Consider the following 18,118-nt stretch of genomic DNA (forward strand, 5'->3'; position numbering starts at 1 on the left):
TTGCACTTCGTTCAAAGATGTGGGGTACTTCTTTGATATGGATTGGCTAAAAGGTCCCTCTCGTAGACCATTGATGAGGCCCATGATGGCGGCCTCTGTTGGCAAGCTTTGTATGTCTAGGCATGTTTTGTTGAATCTCTCCATGTAGTTGCGAAGACTTTCCTGATCTCCTTGCTTGATTCCTAGCAGACTAGGGGCGTACTTAGCTTTGTCCTTTTGGATGGAGAATCGGACCAGAAACTTTTTGGCTAGGTCATCAAAGCTTGAGATGGACTTTGGAGGTAGGTTGTCGAACCATCTGATTGTTGTCTTTGTGAGAGTTGTTGGAAAAGCTTTGCAACGAACTGCATCTGAGACGTCGGTGAGGTACATTCTACTTCTGAAATTGCTGAGGTAATGGTTGGGATCTGTAGTGCCATCGTACAAGGTCATGTCCGGAAGTTTGAAGTCCTTAGGAATTTTGGCCTTCATGATTTCCCTAGTGAATGGATCTTGATCTTTGCGTGAGTTATCTTCAGGGGTGGATCGAGTAGCTTTGGCTTTGAGATCGGCTTCGAGTTTTAGAAGTTTATCTTCTAATTCTCGACGTCGCCTTACCTCTCTCTGTAGATCCTTCCCGACTTCTCGTTGATGCTGGGTTTCTTTTTCAAGTTGCTTTAAACGATCTTGAAGCTCTTCTATCACTCCCGGATTTGATGGGTTTTTGTCCCTGTTAGATTTCGGGGTATCTTTCAGTGTAGTGTCCGCGTTCTTGTGCGGTGTTCTATCCTCTAGATCTGAATTGTGGTAGTTGTCATGGTTGTCCGCCATGGTAATGGGATGACTTCTGGGTCCCCGGCAACGGCGCCAATGTTCCGAGGGTTACCTGAAACTATAGGTCGATCTCGGAGGAGATCTTCTGTACTGGTCGGAGATGACGTGTCCGGCTGGTGGGTGGCGGCCGGAGCTGTCATGTCTGACTTGTTGGACTGGCTGCACTGCTGATCCTTGGTCACCGGAGGATGGGGGGTACCTGCAAGAGACTCCGATGCTTAAGTTAGCATGGGTATTAAACAGGTTTTTTAGTAGAATCAGAGTATGAGTTATACCTGGGTGTTCCAGTGTATTTATAATGGTGTAGAGTGACCTTTTTAGATAAGATAAGTTAGTTATCTTATCTTATCTTATCTTTGAGTTGAGGTCAGCTTATCTTTTAAGGGAACCGCCCTTATCTCTATAGGCTTGGACTGCCTTTGGATTTGGGTCGTGTTTCTCTATTTGGGCCCCTTACTGGGCTTTCCTGTCGATTCAACCGACCTCTTTGAGAAGAGGTCGGATAGCCTTACCTGAAGAGGTCGGTCGCTTTATTACTGAACATCCCGGATCGGATAGCTCGACCCAGGGTATGAACAATTACCAATCATCATCATCGTATACAATTTACATGCATCATCAATCATCACTTACTGTTCTTACCTCTTTCTGGCATCCGTACCAAATTCACAGCCTCTTGCCCAATATTTCATCAAATAAACTCATAACCACATAATTCACTGTCTAATATCAATTTCAAACCACACATCAACTATGCAAAATTTCACCATCCTTATCCGATACCAATATCATCCACTTCACATATCATACCAATCAATCATACCTTTCAAGCTTAATCCTAGGGAACCTTAAACCGTACTTAAATGAAACTTAAACCGTACCTTACCCGATTTCTCGTAAAACCCAAAGATAACCTAACCAAGCATGTTCACAAGCTCCACCACCAAAATTCAACATCCAAGGGCCTAGTCAAGCTTCCATCTTCACAATCTTACTCCACATCACATATATACACTACCTATTTCACATCATATATCCATACATACACACTCAATACCCAAACACAATTAATTAAGGGATTTAATAGGGTTTAAGGGTCTTTACCTTGAATATGCCTCAATCAAACAAAAGTCTGCTAATTCTTCAAGTTAATTTCCAGAAGCATAAGTCATCACAGTCAACCAAGCAAAAAGCATTTCCAAAACATCAAAACGCGCCAAATGGAAATCATCAAAGGTACGAACTTTTGAGCAATCAGACAGAAAGCTTGCAAGCAAAACAAGGAATGGATGCAGAGTTTTTATCAGATAATAAAAAATCAGAAGCAACAAACAAAAACCGTATAAAGTCTCGACGGAAATGCCAGAAGAACACACAAAAGAAAACCAAGAAAAACGCATCTACAGCGACAAACAAATACAAAATCACGAAAAGGTTCAAACTTTCAAAACATGCAAAAGCAAAAGCTTCACCAAAAAACTAAAAGATGAAGCCGTGAAAGGAGCAAGAAGGTTAGTACCAACTTGAAAAGGCAGCAGATTTCAGGAAAGGAGAAGAGGGACGGCGAAATCTGGAATCACCACCTCGAAGCAAAAGAAAAGACACGAGCAAAGAAAATGTCGCAGGGCTAAAACGCGAAACTATGAACTCCAGGCAGAGGCTTCAGAAAAATCAAACAAACGCCGCAACACAAAGAAAAATTGAAAGCGAGAGAATGAAGGGAAAAATGCGAAGAAGTTACGAAAAGGACGAAAGAAGAGAAGCCGTTTATGGGTTTTCAAAATCAAAATAAAGAGCCAAAAGGAAACGGGGCAATTAATGCTAAAATTAAAAGGCATTAAACCCTCGCACGTTCCCAAAGCGCCGATATAAAAGCGCACGATTTTAGAGGAAAACGTTCTACATTCAAAAGCTTCTACAGAGGAATCGACAAAATGCTTGAGATCGGCTTCACTAAAGAAGGACCGAAGTCAAGAACTCGACCTCAAAAATAAGACCGAGCTCAAGCAGGGGCACTGTTCATACCCTGGGTCGAGCTGTCCGAACCGGGATGTTCAGTAATAAAGCGACCGACCTCTTTAGGTCAAGCGGACCGAATTCTTTCCGAAGAACTCGGCCAAATCGACAGGAAAGCCCAGAGGGGCCCAATTCTAGGAATATGACCCAAATCCAAAGGTCATTCAGGCCTACAGAGAAGGGCGGTTCCGTTGAAGATACGCTGACCTCAACCCAAAAGGATAAAGATAAGATAAGATAACTAACTTATCTTATCCAAAGGTCACATCTCACCATTATAAATACACTGGAGCACTCAGGTATAACTCATACTGTGATTCTACTAAAAACCTGCTTAATACCCGTGCTAACTTAAGCATCGGAGTCTCTTGCAAGTACCCCCCACCCTCCGGTGGCCAAGGATCAGTAGCGCAGCAAGTCCAACAAGTCAGACACAACAGCTCCGGCCGCCACCAGCCAGCCGGACACGTCATCTCCGACTAGTACCGAAGATCTCATCCGAGATCGACCTCCAGTTTCAGGTAACCCTCGGAACATTGGCGCCGTTGCTGGGGAACCTGAAAGTCATCCCAAAACCATGGCGGACGGCCATGACAACGACCACGACTCGGATCTGGAGAACAGAACACCGCACAAGAACGCGGACACTACGCTAAAGGATACTCCGGAATCCAACCGGGACAAAAACTCACCAAATCCGGGAGCCATGGAAGCACTAAGTATTCAAACCTCAGGTCGTCTTCTCAAGGAACTGCAAGGAAGTATGTTCTTATTATTGGCTATAAAGGTTGTAATCGGGGTTTAGAAGGTGAGAAGCAAGTGATTTGAATGACCAGTAAAGTAGATAGCAATTAAAATAAATAAATACTGTAAAGCAGACTTCTGACAAGGTAAGAGAAATTGGAAGTCCAACTTAGTTATCCCTCTCAACAATAATGAAGGTTGAATCTAAATTCCACTTAGTTAACCTTTACTAAAGCAAAGGAAAGTCAAGGGACTAATTAGTTTGACCTTCGAATCCTATTTAATTCCTAAGAAAGAGTTGGGATTATTGAAGTTCAGTTCAATTAGCAAGATAGCGATTATCAGTTATGTTGAGTTTGACAACTGTTGAGTTACTGATTCCTTAACCAAGACCAAAAGGGGAAAAAGTAAAATTGTTGGAATAAAAATATCCTTAGATGGAAAGCAATGGTAACACAAATTAAAGAGAAAGCAATCAATAACTGAAATACCTCAAATATAATTAATTCAAATAACAATCTGTAACATGGAATAATTCATAGATTAAATTATAAAAGTAAAAAATCAACTCAAGTGCTGGAATAAATAAATAAAAGTGAAAAGAGAAGCTTAAAACAAAGAAACATAAAACCTGGATCGAGAGTCACTCTTACAAGCTAAGAGAAGTCCTAAATCCTAAGAGAGAGAGGAGAGAACCTCTCTCAAACTAAATCTAAATCATGGAAAGTAGTAAAAAATGCGACCTCCCTTTTAAATGGATGCATTCCCCCACTTTATAGCCTCTAGTCTGTGTGTTCTGTACTTGGATCTGGGCCAAAAGGGCTCCAGAAATCGCTGGGGGCGTATTCTGTAAATTTTGATACGTGGCCTCTGTCACGCGTCCGCGTGGGTCACGCGGTCGCGTCATCTGGAGCTTTTCCTTGCCACGCGGTCGCGTCAGTCACGCGTCCGCGTCGTATGCATTCTACTTAAGGCGCGCGGTCGTGTCAGTCATGCGGCCGCGTCGCTGCTTCTTCGCTTCTGGATACCAGTTTCTTCAAAAACTCCGTTTCGCACTTTTCCTTCCATTTTTATACGTTTCCTTTTCCATCCTTTAAGTCATTCTGCCTTAGAAAATCTGAAACTACTCAACACACTAATCACGGCATCGAATGGAAGTAAAGGTAATTAAAATAATTAATTTTAAAGCTTAGGAAACATATTTTTCACATACATCACATAATAAGGAAGGGAAAGTAAAACCATGCAATTAATATGAATAAGTGGGTGAAGGATTGAATAAATCACTCAAACTATGCACAAAATAACTCATGAAATATGGGTTTATCAACCTCCCCACACTTAAACAATAGCATGTCCTCATGCTAAATCCAAGGTAAAGAATAAGGTAAGGTTAAAGTGGTGAAATGTTATGCAATGCAACCTATTCTAAATGCATCTACCTAAATGAGTCATGCAATTCCAATTTATCCACTCATATATAAAGCTTACATGTAGTCAAATTAATTCACATTCTCAAGGAGTCATATATATATATATATATATATATATATATATATATATATATATATATATATAGCCAACCCCTAAATAATAAAGCATTTTAGCAAATGAGATGGGAAATAAAAATTTTGTACAAACTTGCAAAATAATTAGTAAATTAAGCACAGATATATGTTGATGAGCTATTGAACCCTCACTGGATTTTGTGTTTACCCTCTAGTCACTAAGTGTTTATTGGGTTTATTCACTCTACTTTTCTTTTTTATTCTTACTTTCTATAACTTTGTTCTTCATCTAACCAATCAACAATTATAGAGTACAGTCATACCAAAAGTCATGAGGTCTTTAATTAAGGTTGTAATGGGGCCAAGGTAAAGGTAAGGATATATGTATAAGGTTAAGTGAGCTAATAAGTGAATCCTTAATTAGACTAAGATCTCACCTAACATACATATTTAGTAGAACAAACTTCTTTACCAATTTTTCCATATTATCCCACTTGTTGTTACATGCTCATATTTAAATTTTATTTTTATTCCATGTGCATTGCTTTTATTTTGCATTGGGGAAATCTTTTGTATCCCCTTTTATTAAATGCTGAAAAATAACTTTTTTTTTAATGCACATGATATTTGAATCACTTTGATTTCTCATGAGCATGCTTCCCAAATTTTCTGAGTTATTTTATTTCTTTCAACTTTTCTACCCTTTTGTTTCTATCATCCATGTTCCCAATAGGTTTCCCATATTTTAATCTATTCATGATTTTCTATCTTAAGCTAACCAAGGATTCAACTTGGGATTTTATTTTGTTTTTCTGCTTAAGGCTATTAGTGTGGTTAAATAGAATAAAAGGGATTTTAAAGGTTCAAGGGGGCTAACAAGGGTGATGTGAAAAGTAGGTTATTTTGGGGTAAGTGAGCTAAAATCAAATGATGGCCTTCAATCATTCTTTTGGTATGTATCTATATTCTATATTCTATATTCTATAATTGGACATATAGATTAAAGCAAAGTAAAGAATATCAGAATAAAAAGAAGTGAAACACACAGAAATAAAATTATGGTTTGAATGCAACCATACAATTAAGCTCAAGACTCACAGGCTGTGTGTTCTCTAACTCAAGCATCATATATCATTCATATATGTTATGCCGGTTTAGTTAAAAATTCCCATTATTCTCATAAAAAAAATTATTTAGGGTAGCCTTTAAAGTTTTAATGTTCCTCCTTGATGAAATGTTGTCAACTTAACTATATGATGTAATGCTATATATACAAGGTTTATGGATTTAAATCTGTTATGTTCAATTTCCTAGCTTACTTCCTTTTTCAATTTAACTATGCTATCTTATGCTAAAAAGGGTAAACTATACTAATTAATCCACTAATAAGTCAGAATTGCAGACTAAACTAAATAACTAAAAATATGAACTAAAAATGCAAAGTGCGGAAATAGAGTAAAAATACATAAAAGTAGCAATGTATAAGTACTCAGAAAATAACAGTAAAAAGAAAAATACAGAAAAAATATCCAAAATAAAAGAAAAAAGAGATGTAGTGGTTCACCAAAATAAAACGCCAAAGATGGCGACCTCCCCACACTTAAAATGACGCATCGTCCCTGATGCTCAGTCAAGCCAGGTGTGAAGGGGTGTCATCACTGGTAGGGATGGTAGCTGGAGGCTCTGTGGTGGTGGTGGGCTGAGGGTCTGGCTGTTGTAGAGGCGGTGCTGACTGGATCGGAATTTCCGGATCTGCAGCCTCGATCTGATACGTAATCTCCTGATGCGGGGCAGCTTGCTCTGTGTCTGCCTGCTGATGGGTCTCCTCCTGGAAGTGAGTCTCCTCCTCGTGTTCATCCTCCTCCTCCTCTGATGGCTTTGATGGTGTGTCGGGCTCGGAGGGGATGTTACTACCCTGTCGGATCATCAGCTTCAGATGTGAATAGCGTCGCAGCTCATATCGGCGCCGGTTACGGCGCTCCATCTAATCAAGCTGTCGGAATAGGCGGTGCACGAGGCGGTATACGGGCTCAGAGGTAGGTGGAGGTGCGGTGGTGGTAGCAGGGGCAGCAGGGGCAGCCGTGGATGAAGAGGGTCCAGCAGACGGTGGGGCTGTCTCATCAGTAGCAGTGAAGGGTGGTGGTCTGTAGCCCAAAGCTAGGAAGTTCCTGCTGTGAGGAATGATCTTCCTGCCGTCCGCCGCTGGTGGTCTCTCATCGGCATCCTCCCATGGCACGTCCGCTCAACGGCCTAGCTGTGTAACCAGATACGGAAAAGGAAGGGTGCCTTGGACCTGGACCCTGGCCATATAATGCCGGATAAAGCGTGGCAGATAAAGGTCCTTACCCTCCATCACACACCATAGGAGGGTGATCATAGCAGCTGGGATCTCGGTCTCATGAGTACTCGGCATGACATAGTTGCTCAAGATCTGATGCCATAACCGGGCCTCATCATTTAAGTACGCCCTCTTGATCCCTCTAGGCATGGTGGTGTCCTAACCCATCTCCCAAGAAACAGTCGGGTCGAGAGCTATCCGTGCCTTTACAGCATCCCAATCAAACTGCATCAGGCGCATTTCCTCATCAGCCTTTGAATAACCATCAGGCTGATCGGACTTGGCTGGGAGCCGTAGAATGTCCTCTATGGCCTCCTCAGTGACCAGAATCTACTTTCCTCTAAGGTTCACTGCATCTAGGGTGGTGATGTAGTAGTTGCAGTAGAATTCCCGGACCCAAGATACATTGATCTTTGTCAGTGTTCTCTCCAGAAAGAACCAACCTCTTTGCTTGATTTGCTCAGTGGTGTACTGCTGGAGTGCTTCTGGAATCTTCAGAGTTCTCTCCAGGTATAGATTCCTGGAGTTTGCAAATGCCGGATACTTCAGCTCACAGTATCGGTTTCAAATTTTATTGGATCATTTGCAGGGAGCAGCTGGTCAGCCTTTTTTCTACTGTGTAAAGTTCTTCTCCCGCCATGAGGAATGATGCATGAGGGCAATGATGGACTGGGAAGAATCTCCTCTCTTGCGCTTCCCAGTAGCCTTGCCTTTTCCTTTCCTCTGTGAGGTAGACATCCTGAAAAATGGGAAACCAGGATATGGATAAAAATAAGGAAGCAAATAGGCAATTAAACAAAGAAAATTCAAAGCGGCAAAGGAGAATTAGAATGAGGTAAATGAGTCAAGTAAATGTGCATTAAGGATTGTTTAGTAGTTTAAAATTTGGAAAGGAAGAATTTACAATCCAAAATGTATCAGAATTCAAGTTAAATAGAAAAATTGTCATTATGCCATGGTTAGAAAGTTAGAGGAAAGTGAAAAAATCAAAAAAGAGATTTTAAAAAGGTTAGTATGGTTAGAATTTGAAGAGGAGTTAGTAAATTAAAATTAGTGAAGCAGTAAAATGTGGGTTAAAGTAAGTGGCATAAAGAAAATATTACACGTAACAAGGATTCACAATTATGACTAGAAATAACTCACAACCTAACAAGGGAAACAGGGTGATGTTGATTCAAAGAGATATAAAGAAAGCAAGAATTGGAATCAGAATATCACAGATGCAGTTTATAAACCAGGAAATCAAAGAGGATAAGAAAGTCTGCCATACCATTCATGAAACGGTTTGGTGAAAGCAGAGGACAACAGAGTTCAGATTGCCAAACCAAAACATGAATGAAAACAATTCACAAAAAATTTGGACAGCATTCCGACTAAAATTGGATTGTCCCGGAAAATAAACAGCAATCAAAGCAGTTCATATGAATTAAAATTGAAGCTTGCAATTTACATATAATAAATATAAACATGAAAAATAGAATAAAGAGCAGCATGAATGAAGAAATTATAGCATATGAACTAATATCATAGCAGCATCAGGATTGCAAAAACATAAAGCAATAAACAAGAACGGTGCAATTAAACAGACCTAAATCCACTAACCACAGCCTAAGCTACCTAACAACCTAAAAATCCACTACAGCATGCATATCTATCTATCCTAATTATGAACAGAAATAGAAAAAAAATTGTAAAATAACTGCGAAGGACAGAAAGGCGGCGTTCATCGGAACCTGGTAGGCGTGAGGAGTAGAACGGGGTAAGAAAGCGGCTGGGTGGTGGCTGCGGCAGCGTCCGGCGCGGTGGAGGGGCATGGCGGCGCGGTGGCGGCTGAGGGGGCAGTGGAGAAGGTGGTAATGGGGATAGGGTTTAGGGTAATTGATAGAGGAAGGGAGGGGGGTTACGTGTGGGTGGCGCAGGGGGCGCGGCTGGGTTGCGGCGGTGTGAGGTGGGCAGTGGCGGAGGTCAGTGGCAGAGAAGGAGGGAGAAAGAGGAAGAAGGAGAAAGAGGAAGAGAGAAGGGGTGGGGGTGGTACGGCGGCGGTGTCTGGGCGGTTGACGGCGTCGGCGGGGGTCGGAGATGGTGGTTGGGTGGTGGTGCGGTGGTGGCTGGGGTTTGGAGGAGGGGAGAAGAAAGGGTTGGGGTTCAGGGGGTGGCGCGAGAATAGGGTTCGCGTGATCTGGGGGGGTTTAAATTGGAATCCACGCGGCCGCGTGGGGCACGCGGTCGCATGGTGGGGGTGAAAATGGGGGTGACGCAATCGCGTAGGTCGCACGATCGCATGAGAGGGGTAGGAGAGGGGGTGACGCGATCGCGTGGGTCGCGCCATCGCATCGCTGGAATTTGTGCTAGACGCACGACTCCAGCGTCGTTTTAGCGCAACTCTCTGTCTCCTTCTGGGGTGATGTGCAATCTATGCGATGCGATCGCGTCGCTCACGCGGTCGCGTGGGATTGGTATTGTGCAAGTGACGCGATCGCATGGGGCATGCGATTGCGTGGGCCAATTTGTGCAAAACGCACAAGGGCCGCACGATTCCAGCCTAACTTTCTGGACGTTGGATTTTTACGCCGATCTCCAGGTCACGCGGCCGCGTGGATGACGCGGTCGCGTGGGAAGTGTAGTTCGCCATTCGACACGATCGCATGGGTGATGCGGTCGCGTCGCGCATCCCTTTTTTTTTTATGTATGATAAATGCAGAATGCAATGATTAACATGAATGCTATGCATGATTCCAGGTTCAATGAAGTAAAATGAAAAGGAAATAAAAATGAAAGCAATTAACAAGAAATAAATTGAAAAAGAAGCGACCATACCATGGTGGGTTGTCTCCCACCTAGCACTTTTAGTTAAAGTCCTTAAGTTGGACATTGGAGCAGCTTCCTGCTATGGTGGCTTATGTTTAAATTCGTCCAAAAATATCCACCAATGCTTGGAATGCCAATAGCCTCTGGGGTCCCAAACTAGGCATGTGAAGCTTCTAATCAGCTTCAAGTAGATTTTCAGGCTCTTGGGATGACGAATGTCAGAACAGAATTCATGATCCCAAGCTTTATTTTTAAATCCGCCTCCGTCTTGATCTACATGTTTCCATCCGGGCGGTTTAAAAAGTAGAATCTCACCATGGTGACCAAACGTTCTCCGTGATCCATGCAATTGAGCATGATACCAATCCGTGTACTTCGAGGTGAAGCGTGGAACCTTATTGAACCTTGTGCACCAACTCTGAGTACGAGCCATTTCCCTCTTACTCTTAAAGCCGCAAAGAGCTCTAAGCTGGCCATCTGTTTCAAGCAAACCATATTCAAGTGAATAAGTAAAGTTATAGGTTAAGGATTGTACCCACTTGAAGCTTGTATTGGGTGGCAATGGCCTTGGGGTAGGTGTTTCTGGTAGTTCTGTAAGTTCTTCTCCCTTGGGTTCTTCTGTGAATTTCTCCACTTCCTTGCAAGAGTCCTCAAATGTAGTATCACCCTGGTCAAAGTCTTCTATGTCTTCCTCATCACTCGAGTCATAGATTGGAGGTTGAGAGAAATCTACCTCTGCATCGTCTTCGTATTCATCTGGGGAAGATTCTTCAATCTCAGAGACTTCACTTTTGGATGCAAGTTCATTACTAAGAGAGCTAAACTTGTGACTATCATCATCAAGGGAATTTGTGTCCTGGGTTATTCCGTCTGATTCTTCATAAACAACTTGCCTTGGAGATTGTACAATATCCTCCTTAGCATCAACTATAGCGTCCTTGACGGAGTTCTCCTCAGTTCTGGATTCCCATGGAGGTTCAGCATCTCCTAGATCTTCAACCAACTCTTCTTCTTGAACAATGATAGCTTCTTCTACTTGTTCTAGTACGAATTCATTCTCTGTCTTGTCCACTGGAGGTTCTGGTATTTCCTTCCTGCTACACTCTTCGTTAGATTGTTCACATGGGGCTGTGGCTGATCCTTGTGTATTTGAGCGCCTAGAAACCCATTGAATTACTAGCTGCTCCAGTTGTCGAATGGTTGTTTGAAATTTATTTACTGTTTCCTTTAGGCGAACCTCTGCTTCTCGGGTTGCTGGACTTGGGCATGATACATAGGAAAGTGGTGGTGTTTGGGAGTGATTGGATTGGTACTGGGGTAAGGAAGGATCATATGGTAGCGAATGGTGAAGAGAAGCTTGTGAGTATGGTGGTTGAAGGTTATGTTGAAAGGATGGTTTATATGCACGGGGTGGGGCTTGTTGGTAGTTTCAAGGTTGTCCACCATATCTTTCAGCTGGGTATGCACGGTAGAATGGTCTTTGTCCAGGATATCTCAGAGGGTGTTGTTGCCTAAAGGGTTGATTAGATCCTCTTGGCTCCATCCATCCTTGATTGGTCTGACCTTGATGCATATTCCTGTTGTAACTTCTATTTCCTTCAACAAAGTTAGAACCAAACTCAAAGCGTGAGGGGTGAGAGTTCATGGTAGCAAATAAAGATAAAAAGGAAAAACAAAAATAAATACACAAGTAAAAGAAAAATATTTACAATAACCAATAATAAGGCACACGTTAGCAGTTCCCCGGCAACGGCACCATTTTGAAAGAGCTGGAAGATTGATGGTTTAGAAGTTATAGAAAACTCTCGTTGTAAGTATAGTTACTAAACCAAGCAATCAACCTTTCTTACAAACGTTTTGGGTGTCACAAGTAACAAACTCCTTTAAAAATTGTTAACCGAGTATTCAAACCTCGGGTCGTCTTCTTAAGGAACTGCAAGGAAGTATGTTCTTATTATTGGCTATAAAGGTTGTAATCGGGGTTTAGAAGGTGAGAAGCAAGTGATTTGAATGACCAGTAAAGTCGATAGCAATTAAAATAAATAAATACTGTAAAGCAGACTTCTGGCAAGGTAAGAGAAATTGGAAGTCCAACTTAGTTATCCCTCTCAACAATAATGAAGGTTGAATCTAAATTCCACTTAGTTAACCTTTACTAAAGCAAAGGAAAGTCAAGGGACTAATTAGTTTGACCTTCAAATCCTATTTAATTCCTAAGAAAAAGTTGGGATTATTGAAGTTCAGTTCAATTAGCAAGATAGCGATTATCAGTTATGTTGAGTTTGACAACTGTTGAGTTACTGATTCCTTAACCAAGACCAAAAGGGAAAAAAGTAAAATTGCTGGAATAAAAATATCCTTAGATGGAAAGCAATGGTAACACAAATTAAAGAGAAAGCAATCAATAACTGAAATACCTCAAATATCATTAATTCAAATAACAATCTGTAATATGGAATAATTCATAAATTAAATTATAAAAGTAAATAATCAACTCAAGTGCTGGAATAAATAAATAAAAGTGAAAAGAAAAGCTTAAAACAAAGAAACATAAAACCTGGATCGAGAGTCACTCTTACAAGCTAAGAGAAGTCCTAAATCCTAAGAGAGAGAGGAGAGAACCTCTCTCAAACTAAATCTAAATCATGGAAAGTAGAAAAAATGCGAGCTCCCTTTTGAATGGATGCATTCCCCCACTTTATAGCCTCTAGTCTGTGTGTTCTGTACTTGGATCTGGGCCAAAAGGGCTTCAGAAATCGCTGGGGGCGTATTCTATAAATTCTGATACATGGCCTCTGTCACGCATCCGCGTGGGTCACGCGGTCGCGTCATCTGGAGCTTTTCCTTGCCACGTGGTCGCGTCAGTCACGCGTCCACGTTGTATGCGTTCTACTTAAGGCGCGCGGTCGCGTCAGTCATGCGGCCGTATCGCTGCTTCTTCGCCTCTGGCACGCGATCGCGTTGTCCATGCGATCGCGTGGATACCAGTTTCTTCAAAAACTCCGTTTTGCACTTTTCCTTCCATTTTTGTACGTTTCCTTTTCCATCCTTTAAGTCATTCTGCCTTAGAAAATCTGAAACTACTCAACACACTAATCACGGCATCGAATGGAAGTAAAGGTAATTAAAATAATTAATTTTAAAGCTTAGGAAACATGTTTTTCACATACATCACATAATAAGGAAGGGAAAGTAAAACCATGCAATTAATATGAATAAGTGGGGTGAAGGATTGAATAAATCACTCAAACTAAGCACAAAATAACTCATGAAATATGGGTTTATCATAGCCGCTAGAGTGTTATCTTCTTGGAGACTTGGACATTCGTCCGTGTAGTGGGAGTAGCATGAGCAAATGCCACACACTTTTTGGGGGACCAATTGTTGGCATTGTTGGTTTTGAGGAGAGGGTGAGTGTTGTCGAGGTGGAGGTTGTTGTTGATTCACTTGGAGTTGCTTTAGGAGGCTTGTCATCTCACACAAAGTCTTAGTAAGGGTAGCAGTCTCACCACTAGAAGAAACTTCATTCACAGCCTTTGGGCGGTTGACTCTCCGTCTAGCATGTTGAGTTGACTCAGCCAAGTTGGTAATAAGTTGCCATGCCTCCTCCACCGTCCTATACTTTCACAATGAACCGTTGCTTGAAGCATCCAATAAATTCTTATCTTGTTCTCTCATGCCTTGGCTAACATAGCTAAGCAATACTTGAGTGTCAATCATGTGGTTGGAACATGAGTTAAGAAGTTTGCAGAACCGCTCCCAATATTCATATAAAGTTTCCATCTCACCTTGTACAATACATGAGATCTCCTTCCTTAGCTTGTCTGTCATTTCTTCGGGCATGAATTTATCAAGGAATTCTCTTCTAAGCAAGTCCCAATCGGACACAACATCACTCGGCAAGGTATAAAACCATTCCTTGGCTCTTCCCTCAAGAGAGAAAGGGAAGGCAAATAACCATATAGCCACTTCATCGGATCCTTCCTGCCTAGTAGTCGAGCATACACCATGAAAGTCCTTGAGGTGTCTAATTGGATCTTGTGCGGGAAGTCCATGGAACTTTGGTAAGAGATTGATGAGAGCGGTCTTGAGTTCAAAGTTTGCATTCAAGTTGGGATGAAGCACATGAAGAGGTTGGAGAACAAAATCCGGTGCACCCGCTTCCTTGAGAGTAACTCTCCTTAGAGCGGCCATGTTGTCAAAACCTAGATCAAAAGAAGAACTATTAGTAGTATCAACGGAAAAATAATTCGTGCCTTCGTTGGATGACGATGATATGGTTGGTGAATTGGTAAGAACCTTTTCACCTTCCTCAAAGGCTAACCGCCTCCGAGCTTGCCTAATATGAAGCAAAGTTCTCTAAATTTCTGAATCAAATGACGCTAAGCTCAAATTTGGTAGTGATCGCGTCATACAATGAAGGGGGAAAGAAGCTCATGACATCAATTGGTATCTAAGCAAAAACTAATCCTATCTAACGATCAAACAAACAATCAATCAAGAGAGAAATACAAATATTCACATATTAACATATTCACACTAACCAATAGAATGGCACACATAAGCAATTCCCCGGCAACGGCGCCATTTTGATGAACCAAATATTCTTATGCCGGTTAGACCTAATAAAGTCAATCGTAGTATAGTCTAACCAACACGCAAATATCGCATCAAATAATTCTAAAATCTATGACCGAGAGTGTTGATCCCGGGTCGTTCTCCCTAGGAATTGCCTTAGAATGCACATCTTTGATTAGGAAAGCTTTTGTGGTTTTGAGAGTTGGTGCAAGAATGTAAGCTAATCAAGCAAACAACAATTAATTGAGATAAAAGCCTTGGCTAAGGGTAAGTATTGGAAGTTCCATCATTATTGCCTCCTTCAATTATGATAAGAATTGATTGTTGCTTCACTTAGTTAACCCCCTAAGAATGGAGAAAAGTCAAGTGAGAGTAACTAACTTGAGTCACAAGTCCTAGTTTCACCCTAGGGAAGTCTGGCTTTAGTCCACTCCAAGTTAATTAGCAATTCTCAATTCCTAGTCAACAATTGATATCCACTACTCAAGTGTCTCTAATAACTCAACCCCTAAGCCAAGTTGAGAAATCTACTCCATAACTAGGGTTGTCATTATCACAAATAATTGGTAGGCAATCATAGAAGACATGATGTAATTGAGAGAAGAAAATTGAATTAAAGCTATCTAATCCACACAATCATCAACAATCAAGCAATTGAATGAAATGACACAATTCATTAATCAAAATCCAAAGTAACAAAATCAAACAAATCTAGATCTAAGAGATTGAATAAAAAGAGCACCAATTGAGAGTAGAAGAAGAGTAGATCTACAACTTGTATCAAAGTAAAAGTGAATTAGCAATGGATCTCACCAAGAAATCCAAGGAGAATTGCAATGGAGGAAGTGAAAACCTAGAGAGAAGTTGGAGTTTCTCTCTCTAAAAACCAAATGTAACTAACTCCCTAAAATATCTAGAATTATGACTAATTGTCCTAACACACATAACCCTTAGTCTTCTTAAGCTTTTCCCTCCAAACTTCTGCTCCAAAACAGGGCTGATGAGCGGATAATTTATACGCTTTTTGGCATTGTTTTTAGTATGTTTTTAGTATATTTTAATTAGTTTTTATTATATTTTTATTAGTTTTTAAATAAAAATTACTCTTCTAGACTTTACTATGAGTTTGGGTGTTTTTCTGTGATTTCAGGTATTTTCTGGCTAAAATTGACGGACCTGAGCAAAAATCTGATTCAGAGGCTGAAAAAGGACTGCAGATGTTGTTGGATTTTGACCTCCCTGCACTCAAAGTGGATTTTCTGAAGCTACAGAAACTCAATTGGCGCACTCTCAATTGCGTTGGAAAGTAAACATCCTGGGATTTCTAGCAATATATAATAGTCCATACTTTGCTTGAGATTTGATGGCCCAAACAGGCGTTCCAAGTCAGCTCAAGAATTCTGGCGTTTAACTCCAAAACTGGCACAAAAGCTGGAGTTAAACGCCCAAACTGGCACAAAAGCTGGCGTTTAACTCCAAGAAAAGTCTCTACACATGAAATCTTCAATGCTCAGCCCAAGCACACACCAAGTGGGCCCGGAAGAAGATTTCTGCATTAATTACTGATTTCTGTAAACCCTAGGCTACTAGTTTTCTATAAATAGGACCTTTTGCTATTGTATTTTACATCTTGGGACGTTTAGTCCTTAGACCTTTGAGGCTGGCCATTCGGCCAGGCTTACACTATTTGTTCTTATGTATTTTCAATGGTGGAGTTTCTACACACCATAGATTAAGGTGTGGAGTTCTGCTGTTCTTCATGAATTAATACAAAGTACTATTATTTTTCTATTCAACTCAAGTCTATTTCTTCTCCAAGATATTCATTCGTTCTTCAACTTGATGAATGTGATGATCCGTGACACTCATCATCATTCTCACCTATGAACATGTGCCTGACAACCACCTCTGTTCTACTAGCAATGGCTTGAATGCGTATCTCTTGGGTTTCTAATCTAAGATTGGAACCTTCGTGGTATAGGCTAGAATTATTGGCGGCCATTCTTGAGATCCGGAAAGTCTAAACCTTGTCTGTGGTATTCCGAGTAGGATCTCGGAAGGGATGACTGTGACGAGCTTCAAACTCGCGATTGTGGGGCGTGTGACAGACACAAAAGGATCAATGGATCCTATTCCGACATGATCGAGAACCGACAGCTGATTAGCCGATGTTGTGACAGAGCATCAGGACCATTTCCACTGAGAGGACGGGATGTAGCCATTGACAACGGTGATGCCCAACATAAAGCTTGCCATGGAAAGGAGTATGAATGATTGGAAGAAGGCAATAGGAAAGCAGAGGTTCAAGGGGAACAAAGCATCTTCATACGCTTATCTGAAATCCACCAATGAATTACATAAGTATTTCTATCTTTATTTTATGTTTATTTTCATCACCTTAAACTCCATAACTATTTGAATCCGCCTGACTGAGATTTACAAGATGACCATAGCTTGATTCAAGCCGACAATCTCCGTGGGATCGACCCTTACTCACGTAAGGTTTATTACTTGGATGACCCAGTGCACTTGCTCGTTAGTTGTGCGGAATTGTGACAAAGTGTGATTCACGTTTAAGAGCTCCAAGTCTTTGGCGCCATTGTTGATGATCACAATTTCGTGCACCAAGTTTTTGGCGCCGTTGCCGGGGATTGTTCGAGTTTGGACAACTGACGGTTCATCTTGTTGCTTAGATTAGGTATCTTTTCTTCAGAATTTTTAAGAATGAATTATAGAGTTTCAAGGTGATTTTCCCACCATCACAAAAGCTGATTGATTCTCATCAATTTAGCTATTGAATGTAATGTCCTGCTGAAGCTTGGCCAAACATGTCTAATCTTTTTAGACTGAAGCTTTAGACTAACATTGCATGATTCCTGGAATTCTTATTAAAAGTTTTGATTCTCTTTATTTTTTTTCCCATATAAGTTCCGAAAATCACAAAAAAAAATTTATAAAACCATAAAAATAAAAAATATTTTATGTTTCTTGTTTGAGTCTAGTATCAATTTTTAAGTTTGGTGTTAATTGCATGTTTTTATTCTTCTTGCATTTTTCGAATACATGCAATATGTTCTTCATTGATCTTCAAGTTGTTCTTGATGATTTCAGTGCTCTGATCTTTAAATTCTCTTGTTTTGTGTGTTTTGTTGTTTCTCATATGCATTCTCAATTTGTTAGTGTCTCTTATATGAAAATTTTTAAGTTTGGTGTCCTGCATGCATTGTTTGATTTGAGTTTCCTAAGATTAGTTGTATTTTGATTGTTTCTCATCCTTGAAAAATTCAAAAAAAAAAATTTCAAAACTATGTCT

This window comes from Arachis ipaensis, chromosome B2 (assembly GCF_059453495.1).
Source record: "Arachis ipaensis isolate K30076 ecotype BB chromosome B2, ASM5945349v1, whole genome shotgun sequence".
NCBI lineage: Eukaryota > Viridiplantae > Streptophyta > Magnoliopsida > Fabales > Fabaceae > Arachis > Arachis ipaensis.